A 26,509-nucleotide genomic window follows, 5' to 3' on the forward strand; every position below is an offset into this window, starting at 1 on the left:
GTGAATTAGTAATAAATCATCCTGAGCCTCCTGCAGTCTGAGCAGTGGATCCCCTGGCAGCAATCAGAGCATCTCCAGCGTGCCTTGGGAGAGTTAAGAGTCTCACTGCAGACCACAGTCCAGACAGTGGGCTAGTTTCTGCAAGCTCCAAACGACTAATAAACAAGACATCCAGTCAATGACAACACCTAGAGTCTGTCAATGACAATAATAACATACTGATGTTTAGCAGGTTTAATGTTTATCGTGTTCACCATCTTACCCTAGCTTGTGAGCATGCTAAAATGTGCTAATTAGCAGTAAATCATCCCAGTCACCAGAATAAATGTTAGCATCCATTGTTTCTGCAAACCATGGATACATACCATTTGTATGTCATTATGTGACAGATACGTTGAAACCTTTAGTGTCTCTATGTTTTAATAATGCTATGGTTTATGTGTGGTTATGTTAAGGCAAAAAACCCACTTGTGGTTAGGAACTGGTCATGTTTTGGCTTAAAACACTTTTTTCCCTGTTAAAGGGTTTTTTGAGGCGTTTTTCCTTACCTGCTGTGAGGGTCCTAAGGACAGAGGGATGTCATATGCTGTAAAGCCCTGTGAGGTAAATTGTGACTTGTGATATTGGGCTTTATAAATAAAATTGATTGATTGATTGGTTTTGGTGGCACATCACCCTTGGAAATGCCTCAGAAGTCTCCAATGTCTTGTTAAAAAAACAACCGAAAACAACCGGCATTGTTGTTTGTTGGTTTCCAACAGTGGTCTGCAACTTGGCAGCCATCTTGCCTAAGTGTCATGTCATACATTATCCTTTCAGTGTACTGAAGACAAAGTTAGCTCAAATACATCAGAAGTAAGTCACTTTAGAAACCATGATTCAAAACGCACAAATGCGCGTATGAAATGCAAAAATGTAATGTATCCATGCTTTGCAGAAATGTACAATGCCAACATTTTCTCCTGGTGACTGGGCTGAGTAAACACAAAGTACAGCTGAGGCTGGTGGGAATGTCATTAGTTGTACAGGTTTTGGTCATAGACCAAAATACTGGAAACACGTTGGTCAAAATGTTGACCTGATGATGGCCAACAGAGGATCACCAAAGTGGTGGATTGACATGCACTGGCTGATTGCCAGTTTTGAAACAGAAGTCTGCACTGAACAGATATACTCTATAATCCGGACAATTCTGCAGCAGAGATTCTAGTTTCTGAACAACCAAAAGTTCAATGGACCTATGCCTGCTGCATTAAGTCAGCCTATGACTTAGAAAACCAAAAACAGTCCTGAATGTGGCAAGAGTCACTGTTGATGTGACTACCCTAGAGACATACATTTATTTATTGCACTTTTTATTTTATTGCACTTTTTATGATTACCTCCTGGGCTAGTGCAACCTTAAGGAGCTTTCTTTTAGCCTTACCTGATATGATAAAGTTGACATATTTATTTCATCCAGTAGTCCTGATTGTACAATTATGTTATTCAAATCTGTGCCTTGCATACTACATGGTGTGTCTTGTTTGTATATGATGGTTGTATCTGCTATGCAGCAATGTAGCACCATGTGCCCAAAACAAATTTCCCGCTAGGGACAATAAAGTTTATCTTATCTTATACCCTGATAGAAACATCTGTAATGTGTCTTCCTAGAGACTTTGAACTCTGAAAACTCTCCTGATTATCCATCTCTCTGGGTCCAAGCAGTTTCAAGTTGTCAATAAAAACAGAAGTGCAACAGTTACTCAACTAAAGATGGAGAGTGCAGAGGCGGCTGAAGTCCGTCGGTCAGAAAAAGGCCAGACAGGATGCACAACCTCCTGAGACTGTGGACTGCCTCAGCAGACATCTCTGAATCATCATCTACTTTCATGGACTGTGAAGTCCTGCTGGAACCTTGAAGGCTCACAGTAAAACTCTGTGGCTGCAAAAGCAAAGACAGTGCTCAGTGTCCGATTACATGCTCCACATCCTCTATTTATACCTTCATTTAGTTTGATTTTGGTATCAACTGCCTGGACCATCATTAATCATCCAATGCTGACGTTTAATGCCTCCACTCAGGAATATTCTCAGTAAGAAACTAACTAGATGACACAGAGGCGTCCTCTGTGTCAAGTAGGTTTCTCCTCAGATATACAGCTTCAGGTCACAGAGGCCACACTGCTGAGGTGATTTATGTCCTCCATTTTACACAAAACTCCTCCCCCTGCGGCATGGTGAGGAATGACAGAGCCGTTTTCGAGCTTTGCCAACACCACCAGGATCAAGTATTGGGCCTTTATCACCACATGTGGGCCAACTGCTTTAAAATGTCTTCCATACATCACCCAGAGCCGGGAACACTGAGGGGTGAAAGGGTAAACTCCAGGGAAACATAACAAAGAGTGAAGCAGGAAGACACTGAACTGGCTCTGCTGATGCTGGAACAGGAGAGGAGTCAAGTCAATTTTATTTAAACAGCCCCACATCACAAATGAAATATTTGCCTGAAGGGGCTACACAATCTGTACAGCACATGACACCCTTGGTCCTTAAACCCTCACACTGGATGAGGAAAAACCTCTCAAAAACTATGTTAAACAGATAAAAAAAGAGGAGGAATCCTCAGGAGGAGGTATGTATGGACAAGCACAATTACAAAATTATAGATAAATTGTAAACATGTTGAACACTGAGCCATCTCCAGGTGCCACTAAGCAGATAGGACTTTGTTCAGTTTTTGTTCATTTGGTTAAAGAAATAAAAGCAGCAGACAAAATACTTCATCATTTATTTCAGTCAACAGAAAAACTTCAGGAGAAGATGACGAATAAAGAAAAACATTATGAACAGAAAAATACATTAGAAACAGCAAATTGAAGCTTAGTAAATTAAATACATTCAAGAAAGTCTGTTATTTGTTTGTATTATGCCAGGTTCAGACTACACAACATGTTTGTCCGTTCTGACAGTCACTATATCAGATCAGGCGATTATGGAGTCCTAAAATCTTGCCATAACATGGCTGACAGACATATCAGACTAAACACCGATCCACGACCAGTCATCAGTGGTCCTATTCATGTCGTGCGTGTTGTCATCGGAAGCTAAACAGCTAACCTGCCCCGGAGCAGGTTAACTTCAGGGTATTGGATCACAGCCTGTCATCAGCCTGACCTCTGACCAATCAGATCACTGAAGTCACTGAATCACTGAGACTCAGGTAAAAAGAGTAGCCATAGGGCTCTATTTCCACTAGTTTTAAAACAGAGCTTCTAACAAACTTAAAGATCATTTACACACTAAACGCATGATTTTGGCAGCATTTTAACTATGCAAAGTCTGTTTTAGTCCGCAGTAAAAGTGTTGCTGTTTTTACAGCAACAGCTCAGAATAACATGAGATGCACGTGTGATAAGAACTTGGATAAAAAATATGATATTTTATAAGAAAAATATTATCCACACTCCTGTTAATATAAATGTCATATTTCAGTCAGATAGACCTCATTAGTCATTAACTACTTTCCACCCTTTACTTCAGCAGCAGAAACAGTCTGGTGTTACCTTAAATTGTTTTATGTGACATATTAAGTGTAGTTTCATCATCTTCCAACTAAAGAGCAAAGAATACTCTATACCAATGTTACATACAGCCTGGGGATACCTACAAGTAATTTAGGTCTCGGCCAGCGGTGAATTTTTGCATAGTACTTTCAATGTTGCTATATTATACATTATAAAATTATAGAGTATTGCTTACGACCTGCGGCATTTACATGTCACAGACACTTTGGGTACTGTGTCGGTACCATTACTTCAATCATCTTCAATCATCAGTACCATTACTTCAATCATGGTTCTGATGATGTCGCTCGTAATTACCCAGTTTAACTGGCTTCGTAGTCATGGTAGTCCCTAGAGAAAATATCAAAAAGCTTGCTACTTGCAAAGCTACTTTCACTTTTTTTTTTAACTTTATGTCAAATCAGCGTTATTACAGTAATAAGAAAAACTGTCAGCCAAACAAATGGGCAGTTGGATGTTGAAATGTTCAGTTGGACTCTTCATTATTTAAAAAAGAGACTTAAATTAAAACTTTTTTTTTTTGTGACTTTGTGGCATTTGAACATGTCCTCCAATAACATGACATCATCAGTCAGCCTATCACTCTCTCTCTCTCTTTTTCCTACTTAATGCATTTCTCTGTCTTGGCCTCTTTCAGTAGGCTACCTGGCCCTGTCAGTAATTCAAAAACAGAATTCTTAAATATATTTATCACTCAGTAAAACTATTATAAATAAAAGACAGTAATATAAACAATAAAAATAACAGACGTACATTATAACTTTTTTTGGACATTAATACTGTTCTCTGTCTCTCGCTCTTTTCTCGGCCCTTGTTGTGTCTATTTCTCTAGTGTCCACTGTAGATCCACTAAATATATACAGTCTATGGGCAAGATTTATGAGAGATGCAACAAGAAGTGCAGTGTAGCCAATCAGAGGCAGAGTAGGGCAGGTCTTGCCAAGAAAAGCCAATAGCAAGGCAGTAAGCAGAATAAACTGAAGGATTTTTATGTCCATCTGCTCTTTGTGCATGAGAGTGTGGGATGAATACAGGTTGTTGGGGTGTCCCATGACAATCTGACCATTGGATTATAATATTTCTTGTATTCAAGAAGAAATGTCAATCTTATTGAGATAAGAAAAATCAGAGGGTCTCCTAAGTCATAAGAAATTATCCTCTGGGGAACGTAAACATACACAGCTAGATCCATGGTAGTCTGGCCGGTAGTTAAGAATCTATTGCCACAGAACAAGTATATTTCAGTGGCTATGGTATAAAGCTGAATAATAGAAGACAGAGCTGAGATGAGAAGTATCTCTGTTGTTATTGGTCTCTGTGGCTCGTCTTCATCGCTGTCTCTCATCCCAACATCCATCCTCACAAATGTGAACCTTCTGGCACAATCCTCTGTGATGACAAAGCAAGGCTGCTGTCTCCGTATTTAATCTGAACTGTTAAAGTGTCAACATGATCACATCTGTCAAAGTTCCTACACAGTATCAGAGTGAAAATGTTTGAAGTAAAGTTTATTTGTCAAGTGCAAGTGGAAAATGTATTTCTCTTATCTGAAGGGATAATTCTAAGAAAAAACTGTCTCTGTGATGAGGACAATGATAATTCTGAGCTCTGACTTAAGCTTTACGAAAGTCACGCTGAAACAAAATGATGTGTGATATGAGATTGTGACATGTTTTGAGGAATTTATGGAAAATAAATGCTTTGTTCTGTTGCATTTGCATTTGAAAAGTTACATTTGCTTTTTGTCTCATGTTTCTGGTGTATTTCATCTGTTTCCATCATGTTTCTCTTGATTTAAGACTTTAAAAAAGCAGATTAAATGTGCAATTGAATAAATGGAACCATACAAGCAGCAGTTTAATATGTTTGACGTAATGCTAGTATATTTTCTTTTCTACCTTTACATCATCCCCATTTCAAGTTTCCTGAGACCAATTAAGTTGCCATCTGTGATATCTGTGTGATTTGCTCCAATTTTGTTGTCAACTCTGTCTTCTATCTGGTTATATTTGCCTCTGTGATACAGTATGAACTTGTGCATTAATCCATCGTTGAGCCTTTGTGAGCTGGCCTCAGGAGAGATCAGCAGAGTTGTGCTAAATAACCAAACCCTGGCCTTTTCCAACTCAGCAGAGAAACGTCTGCGCAATGGATGCTGTGCCACAGTAATGGTTGACTCCTGCCTGACCCTGAGCCTCACTTTAAATCTGAGCCCAGAAGGCTTTGACTTTTCCCTGACATTTAACATCACAGCGTTGCCTCATAAAACTGGACAGGGCCTAGTTATTGGCTCTCAGCAATCAATAGTCAGTTGGTTCATCCTGTGGCTGAGGCCCAGTAAAAAGGAAGCATCAGTGTAATGGCATTAATCTATCATTTCTACATCACAACCAGTGAAATATGAACAAGAGGAAGCACCTTTGTGTTAATATGATGGTAGATACAGTTTCATTGTTTCAGTTTAAAGGTACTACTATACAAAGGATCCCTTAAGTAATAAGGATGGGAACCAATGGGCTACAGCACAGCATCTTCCTGGGAGGTCAGCCCATATGAGGAGACAGCTGGTAGACGTCAGCACCTCCAGATCCCCTGGGACAGCCTGAAGAGGACAGTAATGAACTGTGAGAGAGGGAAACTTGATTGGTCAGTTAAAGTGACCTATGAAATTTGTGAATGAGAGAAGCTGTGACAGTGTGAGGAAGCTGAGGAGGGTAGCATGGCCTGAGCATCAGAGGACATTTCCATCTACATTTTCATTTTACAAGGCTGTATGCTGATTGCATTAACTGAGCTGTTAAAAAGAAACATTTGACACCAGAGTCAGGGCTCAGGTGGTAATCAGTCAGCTGAAGGCCAGCACTGCCTGGAATGTATCCATTGCACAGCAGAAACAAATTCTCCCTGAAATGAAGTCAAAGTGCTGCTGTCCTTTCTCTTTCAAGGAGCTTGTCCTTTTTAAAATGGAGTGATCAACTGAAAAAACAAGCAGCCAAAGCTTGTCATTATCCTCTTGTCTCATCACCTGAACTGTGGAGTACTGGAGCGGCAGAAGTACCTCTCAGTCAGACTGAAACTCAGAGGTTCACATTGAACATGTTTAATAATTTATTTTCACCACCACATGCCCTCTGTCTCCTCCTGTGATCCAGAAACTAACGGCTGTAAAACATGAGGGACGGTTGCTGCTCACCACTTTGGTGGACCGGAGCGGGTATTTAGACTCTGTCTTTGCAGTGTGTGGTTGGTGCCAGCTTCATTGTGTGTGTATTAAGTTTTGCCAAGTGATAATGCTGTTAGTTATGATGTTAGTTAGATTTGATTGATTTATTTTATTATGAAACATAAAACACGCACAAGGCTGCTCCGCTGCTTCACATTGCCTCTGGTACAATGAGGTATATTTTAATCACTTTTAAACAGATTATACCTGTTTACACAGTTCTATGTAGTTTTTACCTGTTGGATGGCACAGAGCCTCATGCACGAAGAAAAAAGAAATCAGTCACGTAATGAGAAAGTCAAGCAATATAGTGCCCGCACAGACAAGAATGGTGTCTGTCGACAGTGTAGCAGCTTCAGTTTATCATAATGGATGCGCTCTGCTGCAGGTATGGTGAAGCACACATGTCGCACCGCAAACGTGTCCCGCAAACAGCAGCATGTTTGTAAAAAAAAAAAAAAAAGCCATAATTTGGCTCAACGTTCACACAGGACTTTCTGTCTCCTTATATTACGGTGTTACCAGTGGCATATTGTTACGACCCCTAGCTTGTGGTGTGAAAAGGGAAGCAACATAAACCAGTTGTAACTGGTAAAAGCAAAATTATTTATTAAACAAGGTTTGGCAAACAGAAATTGCAAGGCAAAGCTAAAGGAAATAGGCTGATGGATGCTGCTCAAATCAAAGAAACAAATAGAACCAAAAGAGGATTCTCAAAAATAGAGTTACTAATAGGGCGACTAAGTAAATCAAAAGCAATACAAAAATAATCGCCAATTAACTTTCGCTTAGTTCAAACATAACACAAGAAGAACAGCACCCCTTATCCTAGTGTCTCTAATCACAGAAAAAATACCTACGTGTATTGGTTTGCGAAATCAGTTATTGAACCTTCTGTTCCCTAACCCAGTCCTAGGTATCTTTCAAGTGCCTCATGTAATTCACAATGTTTAAGTTTATGCAACGATTAACATTTACAATATTCGGGAGGCGTGTCTGACTGGCAGGCTGCTCTACAGCAGAGTCCTGCACCCAAACATTTTTTCCCGGGTTCGGATCAGTCATTGGTTCGGTAAACTACAGATAACTATCTTGGTCATTATTTATTCTCTTAGGATCGTCTCCGCTATTTCGCAACGGTCATTGGTTCAGCTGTTTGCACACGTTTCACCATCTAATAACACAATTTGTGATTGGACGACAGAATCAACATGGCTGCCACCGTCTAACAAGCGCCGCTTCCAAAACAGTAAATAATTATTTAGGCATTTGAGAAATAAGTGGATAAAACATTACAACGATCACTTTATAATGTTTCTGAAGTGGATTCTAAAAACACGTGACGGCTCGTAACTGCTGAATGTCGCTCTGGACAGAAAGTAAGATTATTATTACACATGTAAAGTTCCTTTACATAGATTAAAAGTTTAAAAGCATTAAACGTAACAAACGAGTGCTTTTACACTCGTATGGGAGAAGAACACAGAGGGTTGATGATGTATGGGAGAAGAACACAGAGGGTTGATGATGAAGCTGGAGTCAGGTTTTTATATATCTCAACAGTTTTACCACAAAGTATGACTTTCTTGACCTTAAAATGTATGTTTTAAATTCATTAACAACATATTTAGATTTCATGTCGCAACTCAAACGGGAACAAAAGATAATATTACTCTCCTCATTCACTGCCATTCATATTTTTTCCGATCTAAGGTCCCATGAGCTCTGCCGGAAGGGGCGTGACTTTGGCACTCTATAGCAGTTAATAGCTACTTAAACCCAAACTGAGCAGAAAAACAAACACTTGAACAAACATCCATAAATGACAGAGATCATTTTTGGGAAAAATTTATTTGACATGTACTTTGAGTTTTTAGTTTTGCTCATGTGCCATTTACTACCATCTGGGACTTTAGGACCTTTAGCACAGCAACCCACCAGGGGGAGATCTACATGTTTTTATTTCAATGAGGAGCTTTCATGTTGTCTATCTTTATATAAAGCCTGTGGTGTCAATTTTCAGGAATTAATTCTCTCTGAGGCCTCATTATCTATTAATTTCTGATAATGGACGCCTCATCAGGCATTAACCCTTTTATGTACTAAATGATTTGATTGAAAACATCTTCTACCAGTTCTGACATCCGTTATCACCTCCATCCTGGTTGGCCACTGTCACTGGCCACAGACACTGTACTGATTAAAGCTGATTTTAATTGGTTGCCCCCAACTACTTTCAGTATTGGGCTGAGTCTATGCCAGATCAGTTGTCATTTGATGTGCAATTTGAGGTCACAATGTCTGATGAATTGCCTGAATGATCACCAGTTTGTGTGTCAGGCAATCAGCTGGATTTCTAGCAGGTCAGAAATTTTGGTGACGGTCGGCACTTTGATCTGATCTCCCACATGGCTGCTGTCAAAAGATCTATTATTAACTGTGGTGAGCTTGTTTTAAAGGGACATTGTGTAGCATTTTCAGTTGTTTATTGGCAAAAATCGATGTCTGCATTCATAAATATGTCATCACTGGTGTACTATTACCTCCACCAATAATCTGACTTATTCTCGTAAAAGGAGAATTTCGGATTTGTTTGTACATTGGGCAGGGAAGTCGTTTGGGGGGTTCCATAACGTTTCGACATCTTGAAAATAGCAGCATAACAAAGTCCCACTTGAATGAATACTCCATGTATTGGATGACATGGTTTCATCAGTGTTATCATAGCTTTTTGGTACACAGCGGCTACAGTTGTTGCAATACGCATTTGAAACAGTGAGGCGCTAGAGTGTGCTATCCATTTGAATGTAATATGATTTCAATGTTAGATGGGAGAAATTCCTATACACTGTGGCTTTAATGTTAACGAAATTATAATATTTCACAAGTTGTGGCTAAAACCGTTGTTTTAAGACTGGGATGATATTAAACTGAACTTGGCTGCAGAACAGACAGATGAGCTACTAGACCAACCTGAGGCACCAGATGGTTTGTTACACAGAACCATCTGAGAAGAGGTCATTGGAAACTGTTTGGAAAAGGGCAGGGCCTTTCAAAAAGAAAAAATATTTGACAGGTAACTGGATGAGCCATCTGTCCATCACTCTCTATTAAGGGCCAGTTAAGAGATGAGCGAAACATCTGACAAGACGGATTCTTGCATGATCTCAGGATATCATGATAATTCAGCTGCTGTGCGAGGTAACCTTTAGATATCTGTAGCTTCTCCACGTATTAGAGTTGTGCAAAGTAATATTATTTCTCTCTTTTTGTCAGCCTTGTTAAGGATGTACTTACATAATAAACTCTCCTGGATATGCCAGTGGAAAATTGTTTGAAGGTTCACTCTATGTTAAGTGTCAGTTGCATGTCCTGACCAGCTAATCAAACCATACACTATGAGGATAGAAGTTGTACATAAAGGTCAATTTAAATACAGTATGTATGGTGGTTTAACACAACATATTTGATTTATAATAAAAGTAGCACAGTGTTTGCTCAGCTTTAGTCAGACTCTGGCCTCAGAGCTAGAACATAAAGCTCATGCATATCAAGGGAGGGTGGAGATGTTACTTAAAGAAGAGCCTAATTAAACCCCCAGAATTTAGGCTGAAGTGCCCTCTTTTAATTGCCAAGTATGAAACAACAAATTCTCTCTTTAACCTTGTTGGCCTTGTCACTGTCTTCTTATAGACTATTCTCCAGTGTTTGTTACTTTGGTGCAGCCTGCGTCGGAGTTAACCTACCTAAATGATGTGTAAGCATGGAGTGCTGATTTTTGTTGTCTGTACAACTTAAGCATGGGATAGGCTACATTAACATATTAGTCCTGGTTTTTTGCTTGCAAGGCTTTTGTTGCTTTTGATGCATTCGCAGTGGCGTGGTGAGTGTGGTTGTAGTAAATCCTGCACTGCTGTCTATTTCTCCTCCGAGCAGGGTGATGAAACACCACGTGCCATAGATGCAAAATGAAAGAGACTGTCACACTAAGCTGAAATAAAGTGAGTGCTTACAACCCGTGCTTAATTTGTAAAATTATAAGTAGGGGAACACTTTGGGCCTCTGAGAGAGCAGTGTTCCCCCACTCCCAAAAGTGGGGGAACACTTTTTTAAGCGGCACCCGAGGCGCCTCACTGCGCAACTCCGAATGGAATGGTTGTAACATCTAGTGTTGTCACGGTACCAAAATTGGGACCCACTGTACGATACCAGTAAAAGTATCATGGTTTTGAGTAGTATCACGATACCACAGCAAAAATGAGGCAGATGTGCCTTTTGTCATTTATAAAAAGATAAATCACTTTTCTATAGTACATCAATGATATTTCAATGGAATAAATTACTTATTGACTTATTCATATTTCAAAAACAGCATCAATAAGTGATTAACATAGGGGGGATCAAAATAAAATAAATAAATGAAATAAAAATCAACCAGCCACCCTCCTCCTCTGACAAGTAAAGAACAGTCCCTAAAGTGCGGTGAGGTCTGTGGACCGTTACCTGCTACAAAGAGAGAAATGTGAACGGCTCGTTTCTCCTCTGACACGCCACATAACCGTGTGCTGCCACAGCTCGGTTGTCCAGGTACTACTGGGCAATCATGACACCAACGAAAGAGGAAATTATTGGACCTGGAGTCGGACTTCTCTGTTGCCAGTAAGCCATTATGTTGCGGCGCGGAGCACTATGGCCGCCGTATCCTGTCTGTGGACCCCGTTCAACCACAACCGGCAGCATTTGCCTTTCCTTTCTGCTGCTGGTTGAAATCTGTACTCGCACAGCGTGCTGAATAATTTATTTTGCTCACTCAAAACTATTTTTAGTCGCAAATGCGAGTAAAATGCTCGCACATAGAGCTCTGTGGAAAACAAATCACTGCCGACAAGTAAAAAGAAATAAATAATAACTTTAACTGCTCAAAGATACTCACATGTCTGGAAAACAAACCACTACAGCAGCATATTGAGTGCCAGGTGGCCAGCCGAGACGGCGCATGGACACTCACCCTCTTGCGATAGGACTTTGAACTATCATAGGCTACTGTGGAGTTTTAGTACCATGGTCTACCATTACCAGCATACACTGCAACATTAGTGACATCAGCCAATACTGTATGTAGTTTTTAGATGCGAAAAGTTCTAGACCCATGCAAATTAGTTCTGGAATGCACCAGGGCCTTTTCTGAAAAGATCCTGGTATGTGTTCCAGTACGTTCCGGCTCAAATTAAGCACTGTTTGCAACTTATAAATAACATAAATAAAAGGTCTTCTACTGCTTTTTGCTGTCATTTATGGTGTGTGGGGCTCAGCCACTGCTCTTACTCACACATGGAGTGGAGAGACAGACAATCACCAGAGAGCTGGAGAATTGATGATTGCTGCATTCATTGCACTGCAGTGCATGAAACCTTCACAAGGAAAAACACCTATGTGACAGCTGATGAAAACTATGGGATCCGATCAATATAACCGATCCTGATCAGTTAAAAAATGCCTCAATCATCCCTGATACAGATCACTGAGATTGGATTGAGACAATCCTGTTGTTAATACAATGCTTACTACAACAACGTGCCTGTGGTCCTGTTGTTGCCATTGGGAGAGCAAGGTTTCACTGCATTGCTTTTCAGCATGGGCACTTTAGTGAAACCCATATCCACCTCCATTAGACTGGAGAAGCAACCTCTGGAAAAATGACAATCGTAAACATCACAGCATTGTGCTGGAGACCATGGCGTTCGTAGTCACTTTGAGCAGTTCAGAGGTGTTTTTGCACCAAAAGTGCCCAACCATTCTGCAAACAAACTAACAAAAACTACAACTAACAAACAAACTAACTGAAGACTGACTGACTATCCAAGCACTCCACTCAGTCCATTACTTGCCACAGTCCTAAGAGTCGGCAGTCGGCTATTCAGCCAATACCAAAATTCAATTACAATAGCCAGGTTTTAACCAGTAGGGGTCAGTTGCTATGCATAGTTACAACACAGTCCGTAGAATTCAAATACTTTGCACTCAATAGTCAAGATTTGGACCTATCAACACTACTAAATACTCCAATACACTAGTTTTAAATTGGTAAAAGGTAGTTTGGAGGTTTAGTTACTCTTCAAAGCTTTACAGCAGGGTTAAAAGCATTGATTTGCTGCCATCTCAGATTCAAAGTTTCAAGCCTGTTACACTTGTAACCACACCCAACAGTGATGTCATAGTGTCCTGGAATAGACCAATTTACAATAACTTCTACAAAACCCTCACACCACATACATAAAATCAAACTGGCAAGAGCAAATGGTGCCTCAATTGATTAATTTTTCCAGACTAATTTGGAATGATGTTCGAGCTGAGACGGACAGTAATTTGTGGTGGCATGTCATTGCATCTTGCCAGTTAAGGGACTAAAATCAGCAGGTTCACCCAGGTGTTGTGTTTCCATCAATGTCAATCAGGTGTGAATGTTGATTATAACCTTTCCCATTACAATCAAAAGACAGATGTTAGCGGGCGTTAGTGGGTCTTTCGTGCAGTAGGAAAGGGGCTTAAGTGTACACCATATTTGAAATATTTTTACCCCTTTCCCATGTCATCAGACAGCCTTTTCAAATGTGGAACTGAAGCCATTATATCAAATCCACAACACTCCATTGACAAAAACGATAATTGTATTTAGCAGAACACTGTAGTTGCTGTTCTTTTACGACCTTGTTTGGTATGTGTGTAAAGTAAAGCAGTGAAAACATTCCAAATATATCACACACTTACACCGATATTGATTTTTCTTGTTGGCTAAACTAGGTTTTTCTGCAGCCCCGTCCACAGCAGTACATTGCTTAGCTTCTGTGCCAGTGTATTTAGCTTTATCAAAGATGATAGCAAAGCAAGACAATACATAAAAACATCAGATAGGTCCATAACGATGGATGACTGCTCTCCACTTATCCCCAGTGTACAGAAGTGATGCTAAAATATCCCAGATCCCAGGAAAAATTTATTTGACTTTGTACTTTGAGTTTTTTGTTTGGCCCATGTCCCATTGACTAACATGGAGAGGGTGGGCTTCATGACCTATACCACAGCCAGCCACCAGTTGGTGAACAAGATTTTTCGGTTTCACCTTTGGTGCGCTATCACGTCGTCCATCTTTATGTAAGCGGGGGAATGGTGTACCAAGTTGCTTTTAAAATGAGGTGTAGAGCAACAAAAAATACAATAGTTACAGCTAGTAAAAACCCACTACTGGTGTTGATAAGACCCCCAAAAAGTTAAAATACTAAAATATTATTTATAAAAAACAATGCAATATCTTCATCACTGTAACGTCACTATTCCGCATCAGAGGTTCATGCATTCACAGGCAACCTGTTATTAGAGACAGCCGGCAGTCATTCGTCCACAACACCTTTACCTGCTTACACCCAAATCGAGTAGGGGGATACTCACTTAATCTGGCAGAGCTCTCACTCTGCCTGATGGTTGTTTGCACCGTAGTGCTGTGGCTGCTGGTCACTCTTCTGCGCTGGTTTCTCCCAGCGGACTACCCCTAAATGGACTGTTTCTGATGCCATGTGGTCTGCTTCATTTTCAGTGTTGCCATTCTCTCCTGGTCCAACACACCTTGGCCTATTTATTTCCATATTTTCGTTGCTTGAGGCCCTCCTCTCCGCCACCTCACTGGTTGTAGTCTCAAACAGCCTTGTCTGGGTGGGTGGCCACCTGTAAAACTTTTTGACTAGGTGCAGTTATTTGGCACTAATTGAGTGGGACAACAACACGAATTAAAACTTACTAAAATCACAGCATCCATAAGATTATAAAATAAAAGCATGCAAGTAAAAACAGTAAAAACCAAGCACAATAAAACATGCAAGATAAAACACAGCAATATATAAAGGCACACAACAAAGATAAAACACAATAAAATTGACAACAGAAATCAAAGAGTTTGGTGATTTTACAGCTCCTCAGCTGAAATCAATCACCAGTTGTCCACCCAGAAGTGATTGTTGTTGTTTGCGTGACATCACAGTAGCCATTTTTAAATAGGAATTGTGCAAATTTCCAGGAAAGTCCAATCAGTCTTCATTCAGCATTGGCAGTATAAAAACAAAAAAAGCGAAATGCTGCCTGTCTACTTTTGTTCATACAGAATGTGCCTTTTTTGGGGCAATGGGGGGCGTGAATAAGTAAAAAAAACGTAAACAGTGACGCACTCCGAGGGAAGCCACGGCTGGTCAGTCCTTTGGCGATTCTCTCATAAGTTGGCCCGTCCTTCACTGTTCCCAACATTTGACGGTTAATGGCCTCTTCGTTTGCAAGAACAAGGAGGACACGCAATTCCTTGTCTCCCCAGCTGCTCATCTTTACAGTGTCTTTCAGGTTTGCGTTTCCCTCTTGCTACTAGCTGCTCATTCCTGTTATCAGCTGTTTCCTGTCAGTCCACCGCCAGTGGGCCGCACGTGCAGCATCATCAACAGCTCCTCCCACAAGTCATCAACACAACGGCCCAACATTCGTCGAAAATCTGGCAGTATAAAAGGGGTCAAAGATTTGGTCTGTTGTTGAACACATAGTAAAGCACTGACAAACATGGAATTTGCAGTCTGTACAAATAAACATGACATAAACAGGGAGTTAGCACTGATACCAAATGCAGTATATTTTAAATGATTTTATCATGTCCTAATATATTACTTAACTTATAAAATCTCTTGCATGTTCAGAAGATCTTGAAACCGAATTACCTGGCCAGTCCATCTTCTTCTTCTTCTTCTTATTTCGGCTGTTCCCTTTAGGGAACGCCCAGCGAATCATATGCCTCCATCTAACCCTATCCTCTGCATCCTCTTCTCTCACACCAATTGACTTCATGTCCTCTTTCACTACATCCATAAATCTCCTCTTTGGTCTTCCTCTAGGCCTCTTGCCTGACAGTTCCAACCTCAGCATCCTTCTACCTGGCCAGTCCATGTGGAGAGAAAAAGGGTGACAAACATAAAACAAGAAAATACAATTGAGAGATTAACTCTCTCCTCCACCTCAGCAACTGTCACAGTGCCTGGGAGCAAGGCAGTACAGCCTCAGCTGATGCAGTGGGGCTGCTCAGTGATCATCCGTCTGATGGAACTTAAAGCAGGATGCAGAAATAAAGGTTGATTAAACCTTCTGAGAACATCATGGTAATCAACCCATCATGTGCAATAAGGCCCTTCATCCATCACACAGCTCTGTCATGCGTGTGTGTGTGTGTGTGTGTGTGTGTGTGTGTTTGGGGGGGGGGGGGGGGGGGGGGGATGTCTACACCACCATATGATGCTTATAGGCCAGTCTTGTTAGACAGTGACCTTCATGGGTCCTTGGTCGCCCCTCCGTGACGGCAGACAGAAATGTTCCCATGACAACCTTTAAATCGGCCCGCGGCCTCTCGTCTCATGGTCAATAAGTCACATTATCTCCTCTGCTAAGAATACAGGCTCTTTATCCACACTGTCAATACCCACAAGTCACCGCTGATGATGCCTGGAGACAAGTCTCAACATCTCTAACCATCAACTCAGACTGTTATGCCATTTGACCAGCCATCACCATCATCTCCTATCACCAGTGGCTGTGGCACAAATGTAAAATGAAGGGGGGTAGATTGAAGCCTGCAGTCCGACATCACCATCAGCTTGTAGCAGTGAAGCACATTAAGGCTCAGAGGACTGTGATGTACTCAGAGAATTTGAATAATAAGGAGAGTCAGATTCATGTGGAATCAGGCAACACACTAAATAATGTCTGATGTTAATAGTGGGCAGATACCGAAGGTGTGTGCTCAGCTGCTGATTTCCCTCAAGGCAACTGAAATAATTCAGCTAATCCTGGATTCTCCTTCATCACTGAGCTCCTGTATGTGTCTGTGCTTTTGTATATATTTGTGTCAGTGCCTGTGAGTGAAACACTATCCATATTTAACTACTGTACAGCCTGTGTGGGTTTTTTAAATGTGTTACATGCTGTAACTCTAGGGCTGTATTTGAAGTGTTGACGCTGACGTGCTGACAGAGGTGTTTTATTCTGACATGACTGAACAAGCTCGGGGAGTTCTTCCATTTGTCTCCTCTTACATCTTTGTTTCAGGGTATTTACTTTATGCATTTAATCATAAGCTTTTTGCTGCTCTCGCTGCATTTTCTCTGACTAACCTAAAACTTACCAAGTGAAAAATTGAGGTGGAAATATGCAGTTTAATGCATTTTGATGATGATCCCTCGAGACCATCTGGCTCACAAGGTGCCGACATGCTTCACCGTGTTTGTGTGCAAACTGCTGTCTTTCTTTTATTGCCTTTTTGCTATTCTGTTGGGATAAAATATGTTTGTTGTTGTTGTTGTTTGGCTTCATAATTTCCTCTGCAGCCTGGTGGGGAAATTACCAGTCAGTGTCAATAAAATACAAATTGACCTATTTTTGTAATTTGAAAGACTTTAAACAGTGTTTTCATGTTGAGAGGCTAAAATCCGACAAAACACAAGTGAAGCTCTGCATGTATTTTGCAAAACCTTGAGCTCTGCTCCTCATTCCACTAAAAGCAGTTTAAGTCAGCATATGTATGTATTAACCAGGAGCTGTAATCCATCCTACCTTGTTTTCTGACCTGTTTAGATTCTTACATTTTGTTATAAAGCCACACTATGATAAATAGTGTAGGTTTCAAAGTTTAATACATCATGTAAAGTTCAAATTACCACCCACCTAATGCAAACTGGCAGTATTTTTTTTTCTTTTGAGGATTAAATCAATGAGTTTTCAAATCTAAAGTTTGGTTCAAAGAAGTCTTTCCCTTCAAAACCTCTTTTTTATAGTTGTTGCATATAAACATGTCCAGGAGATGTAGCAGAGCCTGATATGTGTTGACATACACAAAGAAAAGAACCTGGATAGTGCTGTGCACAGGTGCATGAAAACAGCATGTGAAGAAAAAGAGAGAGACGAAATCATTGGGATGAAGTGTCTTGTGAACACATCCGCTGTCACAGAGGAGATGAGATGAATTGTACAAATGATGATAACAGCACACCCTTGCAGATAGTCTTGCATGCTGTTTGTTCACACGAAAATTCCAGATGAGATGGATAAAAAAACAAGAGGTAGAGAGAAAAGATCAAACATCCTTAAGCTGGCCAGTTGTTGTGTGAAGTGGCCAAGAATATCTACAGAAACCGACAGTCGTCATCCCATTTTTTTTAATGCAGTTACCTTGAAATGTCTTGAGATAACTTAATCATCTCAAGAAAACAAGCTTTGTTATTTCTAGATAGTGAGATAATCTATCATTACTACTAAAAATAAAGGACTGTTTTACATCGTTATCTTAAGAAAATGAGCTGTGTTATCTTGGCATAACAAGATAATTCAAGGTCATTTCCTCTTATTAGGCTACTTGTTTTCAGTTAATTTCAGTTTTATTTGTAGGCCCAATTACAAATCACAATTTGCCTCAGGAGGCTTTACAGCACACAATATCCCTTTGTCCTTGGACCCTCACAGCAGATAAGGAAAAACTCCCCAAAAGAAAACTACTTTAAAAAATAGTATTCAGGAACAGCAGCTGAGGAGGGATCCCTCTTCCAGGACCGACAGACGTGCAATAGATGCTGTACAGAACAGATCAACGTAATAAATTTACAGTAATCCCTATGACAAAATGATGCATTGAGACAGAAAGACAGAGAGAGATGCATGGCAAATCGCAATGACAACAGCTACAACAACATTACATTTAGCAATATTATATAATAATAACAGTATTTTGGTTGTATATATGCTTTATATACAAATAATACATGATAGTATATGTATGTGACAATGCTAATCATATGTGTATAATAATGGTACAAGTATGACTAAAAATAATAGCAGTAGTAGTTGCATCAGGCAGCAGAACAACAGAGACCCACTATCCAGGCATAGCCATGATTAGAGGGAACCTGCAAGACAGTGTAGCACAAAGACTCCAGACAGGAAGCCAACTTAGTGACATGCAGTAATAGGACGTGAATATTAGCAAATGAAGAAGAACCAACTTCCTTAAAGTTTGTTTTTTTGGGAGTTAAAAGACAAATCTTGATCAAATATTACTCCGAGGTACCTTAAAGTTGTGCTAGAGGCCAGAGCAAAGCCATCTAGAGAAACTATATCTTTATCTGAGGTGTCTGGGGCTAAGAACTTCAGTTTTGTCTGAATTTAACATAAGGAAATTGCAGCTCATCCAGATTTTTATGTCCTGATAATCCAGTCAATCTAATCCAAAAATGGGCTCAACCTAGGAGAAATTGCGATAGTAATGTTTCAGTTTTTTCAGTCCAAATACCCTCCTGCATCATATCTTTAAAGTATATTTTCACTGATTTAGTGAAGCATTCTTTTTTCAAGGTCAAAAGCAAAGTTTCAACAGTTTAAAGACAAGTTTAGTTAACTGAGACATTTCTTTTGGCTTGATCAATAGATATAATTGTAGATCATCTGCATAACAATGGAAGTTTACAGAATGATTCCTAATAATGTTATCTTGAGAGCATCTTGACAACTGTAGCAACTGATCTAAGCTGAAAATGTCAGATCAAGGACTACCCATTATTGCTATTATTCATTGTATTAAATGGTAATGGTAATAGAATTATAACGTGGTGTCCTCTTGTTCCTGCAGAGCCTCTGGGTGCACAGAAGCAACCAGATTACAATCAGGTGTACCCGATAAGTGGGTCCAGTACATGCCAAACACACTTTTGGTAATTTTGTGGCCAGGCTCTCTTGACGCACCTTTCACACTCTGGGAAAGGCATTATTATAGGTGGATGCATTAGAGGTTATGACCATCATGGCTTATCACTGCCACTGTCTTTATTCAGAGGGCTCCCATCGTGATGACACACCAACAGTTTGGGAATCCTGTGGAGAGTTTTTCTCAAAAGATTTGGGACAGAAATGATTTTGAAACTTTAATTTGAAACCTGAACATTCTCTACCACATCTTGTTGCTCATCATAGCCAAATATCTAGTATTATAGCCATCCCTCCCCCTCCTCTCCCAGATATGTAACCCAAATGCAGCCTATATGCTGTCAAGTCACAGTTATGCACAACAGATCCACTGATCACAATCTGTGCAACCAGCATCTGACTATTGTACACTAACCACAGATCCCCCAGGCCCGGTTTCATTGTTGCATTGCATGCCCAGTTTACTATTTTGCACCCTCAGTTGAAATTTGAATAATGGGTGAACCGATTGTGTGGATGTCCCCATGCACACCCTCTATTTTGGTTCATGTGTGTTCAGCAGAGCAATAACCAAAGGTGCAGGGTGAAGGTGAATATAGTCTAGATTAGCAGGTGTGGTGATTATTAAATAGTCTCTCAGTCAGTCACATTGCTGGTCTCTTAACTTGGAAACAGCTGTGCCAATCACTGTTGAAGGTGATTCACAACTCAGTAAACAGAAAGCTTTTTTGGGCACATATCACCACAACTCTGCACCCAAAGACAGATGGAGAATGATCGTTGATATAATAAAAAAAAAAATACAAAGTAATTAAACCAATGTTATTATAACAATAATTCTAATGTATTTCACCTTGTACATTATCACATAGTTTAGTAAATGAAATTATAATATGAAGTGTGAGTCAAGAAAATCCTAAACACCAGGTTACCAGGCTTTGCATGTCATCTCTTTCTAAACACGGCTAGCTAGCCTGGAGTGTGTGTGGCTGTGATAAGCAACATGATGTGGTAGAGATTGTCTTTTCTGAGGAAAACTCTACACAGGACTCCCCAACTGTACGTGTGTCATCGTGGTGGGAGTCCTATGAATAAAAGGGTGAAAGTAATGAATGTGATAAGCCATGGTTGTCACAGCCTCCAATTCATACACCCATAGCTATACTTTCCTTTTGATCCCACCCTGTGCCCAAGTTTGCCACAAGTGCTGTTAGGGAGCCTGGCCATAAAATTACCAAAAGTATGTTTGGCATGCACCAGGTACATTGGAGGGCAACACCTAACTTTGATGTGGCCAGTCTTGTGCACACAGAGGCTCTGGTGTGCATAAGAGGACACTGCCACTACCTTTCCATTTCTATCTGATGCAGTCAGTACTATCAGTAATGATTACTTCCTCATCTGACATTTTCAGTTCGAATCACTTGCTACAGTTGTCAAGATGGTCACTGCACGTGCTGGCATGGCACGCCTGATCTCTGATGAATATTATAAATAGTCTCATAAGGAAAACAACCTTTTGAAATTTTCTCCTAATTTCAAGATAATAAAACTTTTTTTTTCGAGATAACAAAATGAAACAATCTATTGTTTTCTCATGATAACAGATCAATAATCAGAATACATAAATATATATAAATATATACATACACACACATACATACATATATTATGGGTTTGAAGGAATCACTCAAAGATCAGTAGGAAACAAGGTTAAATAAGGTAAAGGTTTTCAGTAGCAGGGTGTAAAATCTCTCTCCAGGAAAACAACAGCTCAAGCATAATGTGTTAAGGGCCTCTGAGATTTTAGAGTGTACACACAGATACATAACATACCATTTAATAACACTTACTGTGACACGATAAACAGTCATATTGTACGTTGAACAGGGTCTGCCTGGCTGCAAGAAGCTCACTGAAGTTTCAGAAAGTGTCCACTGGCTGCTGCAGAGCGGGCTGAGGACTGAGCATCTGTGTCTAGACACGGGGACTGAAGCTGACAGTAGTTGGGCATGAATGCAAAGTGAATTTATTTGTATTGCACCTTTCAGCCTCAAGGTATTTCAAAGTGCTTTACATACAGTGCCCTCCAAAAGTATTGGAACAGTGAGGCCAATTCCTTTATTTTTGTTGTAGACTGAAAATATTTGGGTTTGACATCAAAAGATGAATATGGGACAAGAGATCAACGTTTCAGCTTTTATTTCCAGGTATTTACATCTGGATCTGATACACAACTTAGAAGATAGCACCTTTTGTTTGAACCCACCCATTTTTCATGACAGCAAAAGTATTGGAACATGTGACTGACAGGTGTGTTTTGTTGCCCAGGTGTCTCCCAATTACATTGATTATTCAAACAATAAATAGCACTGGATGTCTGAGCTCAGTTTCAGATTGGGTACGATAGTTTTTGCCTGTGCAGACTGCATTTAGAGGTGGAACCAACATGAAAACCAGAGAGCTGTCTATGGGTGAAAAAGAAGCAATTGTGAATCTGAGAGAAGATGGACAATCAATCAGAGCCATTGCACAAACATTGGCCATAGCCAGTACAACCATTTGGAATGTCCTGAAGAAGAAAAAAACCACTGGTGTACTAAGCAACAGACGTCGAACAGGTACACCAAGGAAAACATCAGCAGTTGATGACAGAAACATTGTGAGGGCTGTAAAGAAAGACCCTAAAACAACTGTTAGTGACATCAGCAACAACCTCCAGAGGGCAGGAGTGAAGGTATCACAATCTACTGTTCGCAGAAGACTTCATGAACAAAAGTACAGAGGCTACACCAGAAGATGCAAACCACTCATTAGCAAGAAGAATAGGAAGGCCAGGCTGGAATTTGCCAAAAGGTACAGAGATGAGCCTCAAAAATTCTGGGAAAAAGTTTTATGGACTGATGAGACAAAGATTAACTTTTTCCAAAGTGATGGTAAGGCGAAAGTTTGGAGAAAGAAAGGATCTGCTCATGATCCCAAACATACAAGCTCATCTGTGAAACACGGTGGAGGTAATGTCATGGCTTGGGCTTGCATGGCTTCTTCTGGGACGGACTCTTTCATCTTCATTGATGATGTAACACATGATGGCAGCAGCAAAATGAACTCAGAAGTCTACAGAAACATTTTGTCTGCTAATTTAAAGAAAGATCCAACCAAACTGATTGGGAGATCCTTCATCATGCAGCAAGATAACGACCCAAAACACACTGCCAAAACAACAAAGGAGTTCATCAGGGGCAAGAAGTGGAAGGTTTTAGACTGGCCAAGTCAGTCTCCAGACTTAAACCCAATAGAGCATGCATTTTACCTGCTGAAGAGGAGACTGAAGGGAGTAACCCCCCAAAACAAACAACAACTGAAAGAGGCTGTGGTGAAAGCCTAGAAAAGCATCACAAAAGAAGAATGCAAAAGTTTGGTGATGTCAATGGGTCACAGGCTTGATGTAGTTATTGAAAGCAAAGGATTTGCAACTAAATATTAAGTCTCATTCACTTTAATCTATTTTAAGTTTATATGTTCCAATACTTTTGCTCACCTAAAAATTTTGTGTTCCATTACAAATAATGCTATCTTCTAAGTTGTGTATCAGATCCAGATGTAAATACCTGGAAATAAAAGCTGAAATGTTGATCTCTTATATATCTCATATTCATCTTTTGATGTCAAACCCAAATGTTGTCAGTCTACAACAAAAGTAAACGAATTGGACTGACTGTTCCAATACTTTTGGAGGGCACTGTAACATACTGACATACATAAAAGCATTACGTGAATATATAAAAGAAGCACAGGGCAATATATAAAGATACACATAAATATGATATAAAAGAATTCTAACAAAACAAAATAAAACCTATAAATAAAATAATAATAAATGATAAAATAAGATGAAAAAATAAAGGAAATTAAACAGTAGAATAAAGATTACAGTACTATGCAAGATATGAATATATTGTCCCAGTTTATTTCAGATATGTGGAGCATAAAAACTGCTGCTTCTCCATGTTTAGTTTTGACTCTTGAAATTAAGTCAGTGCAGATGATAGACAGCAAAGTCATCAAAAGTTTGCATTGTATGTAGTAGACCTGTAGATGTGTCACAGTTCTGCATTCCTGGTCACCTGCTCTGTTCCTCATTACTCACAGCCAGTATATAAACCCCAAACTCACAGACACACTTTTTTCAAGTTGTTCTTTGCCATTTATCCAAGACTTTCACTTTATTCCTGACTATTCCAAACATTTTCTCAGTGTCGCCAAACTCACCATTGTGTGTGCGTCCTGTGGTTATTTACCTGCTGACTTATCAACCGTCCCTTGCCCTCCCGTGGTACCATTGCCTGTTATTGCACTCAACTGTGTTTACTGTTGGGCTAATGCTACAGCTGGCTCACTTGTCCTCCAGCCTGGTTCAGCCTAGACTCACAAGTCAGTCTTTAGACGCCTTGCTTAACTAAAGACTGATGTCTTTCTCCCTGATTTTGTGTTTAGATGGGCGGATACAATTTCAGAGTTTAAAAAAACTCCCTACGTTGCAGAACCAATAGTAAATCTGCAGGGCGGTCCTTCGGTGGCTCCCTGAACTCTTGTGCTCGTAAACATAGTCTGACTAGAAACACGTGCAGCAGTACAAAATGGCTCAAGTCGTTGTAAGTCCTTCATTTCCACAATCTTGTGGACTGAGCACACGTTTGATAAAATGGAGTTAAATCTCTCGGCATCCATTTTCAAGCTCTCTGTGTGTTTGTTTCCTTGCGAACGAGAAAAGGGGGCGCATTTCCGGGAGGGCGTGTCCTTTTAAAAAATGCAAGAGGCGTTGCTTTGTTGCAGGCCGTTTTCTCCGATGTGTTAAACACACTTTAGAAAGGAGTGTCCCCAGACTATCAGAAGGTAGAGATCTCTGATTGTCTGGTGGCGAGACTAGGTTCAGCCTGCCAAGCCAGCCAGGCTCCCAAGGATTGTGTGGAGAGACTTTGCTGGAGTGCTGTACTGTACTGTACTGTGTGATGTTTACTAGCCCTGCCCTGTATCTACCAAGTTGTAACAGTAAACGTCATTACCAACTGTCCCTTGTCTCCTATTTGCTACATTTGGGTCTTAGCACCACCAGTTACAAGATATTTAAGAAGCACCTTGACAAGGGGAATTTAACTGATATTTTCATAAGATGCCAGTTTGGCAGAAGAGAATAGAACAGACAGACTAATTAAACAAAATGGCAACTCCACCACCTTTCTTATGTACTCTAGCTTCACTCATAAAACTGAGGTTGGAGTGATAATTAAATCATTAATTAAAAATAATTTGCCTGCCAACAACCGGGCACTTAATAAAGTTAAATTTAGCGAGTAAAAGCATTCTTTGCCAATTTTAGCTGAGTCAATATTTCAATAGCAGTTGATATAAAATTTTATAAATCTGCAGATTTAGTTGAGTACATTGTCCTCACTCCACTACTTATTTTTATCAAAACAGGAATAAGAAAATGAAGTGCAGAAGAAGAGCCTGTTTCTGGGTGTTGGTGTGGATGAGGGCTCAAAGTTAGGCATCCTCTCTCCTGTCTTCACTGATGTCAGGAAGATTTCCTTGGTCTTGACTTGAATGGCGATGATTCGAAAGTGCAGCTTAGTGGCAGCCATTATCATCACATCCACTTCCTTCACATCTGTTCGTAGTTTGTTAGAGCTGTCTCTAAAGGGGGTGGGGTGGGGTGGGGGGGGTTGGAGGGGCACTGATGAGAAATTTTTGGTGACTTGCTGGCTTCATCAGTCTCGTCAGCCTTGGCAGGAGAGAGCTGTTCTCTCTTTTTGTCGTCTTCATTATCAGCAAGGTTGCTGTTACAGAGTATGCTTGTGGTGGAGGCCACAACCACATGACACTGTTTAGCCTTCCTCTGTTGGCTGGATTCCTAAAACTCCTATGTCTTAAACTTTGCAGCAGCCACCTCAACTTCTGTCTAAATAAGATTTATTATTAATGGTTAGAACCTGTTTTTCATTTGTAATGTCAGGGGTGACTGTGTTCTGCGTCTATGCTGTCCACTAGATGTCCGAAGCCAAAGTTTGCAAAGCCAAATCCATGAATTTTGCCCTGAGTGAGAGTTAAGTTTTACACTTCTCTTTAGGTTAAGCACCAAGATTACCCCAGCAGGTAAGAATTCTCTTAAGTTCAGAGGTCTTCTGTAATTTATGACAATGTGCACTTCATTGATTCTGCAGTCAAGGGCATCACATCAGTAGTCCACAACGTTACTGTTGGGGACACATTAACATTATGAGGAGCATAGGTAGTTCAAAGTAGATTATTGCAACCCAGAGTTGTCAGGAATTATCCTCCCAATCATTTAGCCGCTCTGGGAAACCTCATTAGAGGTATTGTAGTATGCGACAAGGAGGAAAAAGTGGTAAAAGTAACAGCTGATCAGAGACCAAGTGAGAAGAATGTCTGCATTAAAGCAAAACAGGAGACAAAGAGCTGCATGAACATGAAATAAAGACCATATTAACAGCTATAATAGTAATGAGCTCAGAGATGCAGCAGACGCTTGTTCCTGCAGGCCCTATTGCCTTTGATGGCAGCGTTAAAAAGGAAACTCCAGCTATGGATATTCTTCTACTGCTGCTGCTGCTGCTGCTGCTGCTTATTTCACTCCAGGACTAACTGAGTGATGAGGCAACCTGTTCTCATTCCCAGGTCATCAAATACCAATGCTTTGTCACACCCTTGGCATCTGTTACCGACACACAACCCCTTTTGCATCTATATGAGACACACCAAATTTTTAACTAACTCCAATGTAATACCGTATATCTCGGAAAAATGTGGGGAAGGTTTAACTGTAACAAAATTTAGATACCACCCAACTCTAGTACTTGATGACTTCAGAATGGTACTTGATGACTTCAGAATGGTACTTGATGACCTCAGAATGGGACTTGAT

The sequence above is a fragment of the Epinephelus lanceolatus genome, chromosome 2 (assembly GCF_041903045.1).
Source record: "Epinephelus lanceolatus isolate andai-2023 chromosome 2, ASM4190304v1, whole genome shotgun sequence".
NCBI classification, from domain to species: domain Eukaryota; kingdom Metazoa; phylum Chordata; class Actinopteri; order Perciformes; family Serranidae; genus Epinephelus; species Epinephelus lanceolatus.